General features: G+C 38.8%; 1 protein-coding gene across 1 annotated transcript in view; it reads left to right on the top strand.

Annotated features, from left to right (window-relative positions):
• The first annotated feature begins 1,168 nt into the window (after nucleotides 1-1,168).
• Nucleotides 1,169-1,245, top strand: part of LOC107159506 (cytosolic acyl coenzyme A thioester hydrolase-like) — a 1,446-nt gene continuing 1,369 nt past the window's right edge. The window contains 1 exon segment of the mRNA XM_048784123.1: nucleotides 1,169-1,245. The gene's annotated coding sequence lies outside the window, so the exon portion shown is untranslated.

Below are 1,245 nucleotides of genomic sequence, written 5' to 3'. Positions count from 1 at the left end.
TAGACAGGGTCTAAGTTGTTAAAAGTCTCTCTTAGTTGCTGATGCTGGGTTTGAATTCACGATCTTCCTGCCTCAGACTCCCAAGCTGCTGGGATTAGAAATCTGAGCCACTGCACTCAAAAAATGTATTTATGTTTCTTATACACCTTACACAAACAACCTGAAGGTAATTATATACAATGTTTTAAATAACTTTGTGCATGAAACAAAGTTTCTTGGTGTACAATTCTCTACCTGTGGTGTCATGTCACCACTAAACATTTTCAGGTTTTTGAGCATTTCAGATTTTTTGATTAGAGACCAGTGCTCAACCTGTAAGAGACTTTGCTAGGGAATTGAAAAACAGTAAAGATAACATTACCTCGTACATTAATGCTAAAGCCTGTGTCCAAGAAGTACTTTTTTCCCTTTCCTTGGATCTTCCACTATTTGATCTACTTGTCTCCCTTGCTGATGTATTAATTTCCCAAACATCACTCAAAGTTATGACTACTCTAAGATGCTTAATGACTTTCGAGGTCTTCAACCCAAACTATATATTTCTAATTTTGACATTCAAAATACTTACAAAATTATTTCCAACTACCTTTTCCCCCCTCTATGTGTATATATTTTGGGTTAGAGACCACAGAATATTTTTGAAGGAGCCAATGGTGTTTTAAATGGTATTTGGTTGTAGAATAATTTATTACCTTCTAACTTACTACTTCCTTCTGTATGCAGCTTTGGGTCCTCAGCGATTTGAGTTTATAAACCTTCCCTTTCCAAACAATATAACAACCTGCTTTGATATAATTTGACTTTCCCCTGACCTGAGAGGTAGCAGAGTCACTTGAACACATGGGGCCATTAGGTGATTAATAAATCTAGTCATCTGTCACTTAATTACAGGGATACCATTGGGTAAATAAATTGTTAGATATTTTTGTCAGCTCATGAACTCCACAGAATATATTTACACAAACTAAGATGGCTACAATAACAGGATATAATTGTATAGGAGGACTATGATCATATATGACCCCTTGTTGACCAAAATGTTGGTGTGTGGTGCATAACTGTACTAACCCACTTCCTCTTGCTCCTTAACTGTATTCACGTTGCTTGTTTTTGGAATGATCTCTAAGTTTTTTTTCAGTCTGCCAAAAGAATAAATATCCTGATTCCGCGCCGGGCCCGCCGGACACCTGCGCTCTGCTCCCTCCGCCCCTGGCCGCCGCCTCCGTCGCTTTCGCCGCCGCCGCC

The sequence above is a fragment of the Marmota marmota genome, unplaced genomic scaffold (genome assembly GCF_001458135.2).
Source record: "Marmota marmota marmota unplaced genomic scaffold, marMar, whole genome shotgun sequence".
In the NCBI taxonomy this organism is placed as follows: domain Eukaryota; kingdom Metazoa; phylum Chordata; class Mammalia; order Rodentia; family Sciuridae; genus Marmota; species Marmota marmota.
Note: the sequence above shows the minus strand (reverse complement) of the source record. Positions and strands in the feature narration are given on the sequence as shown.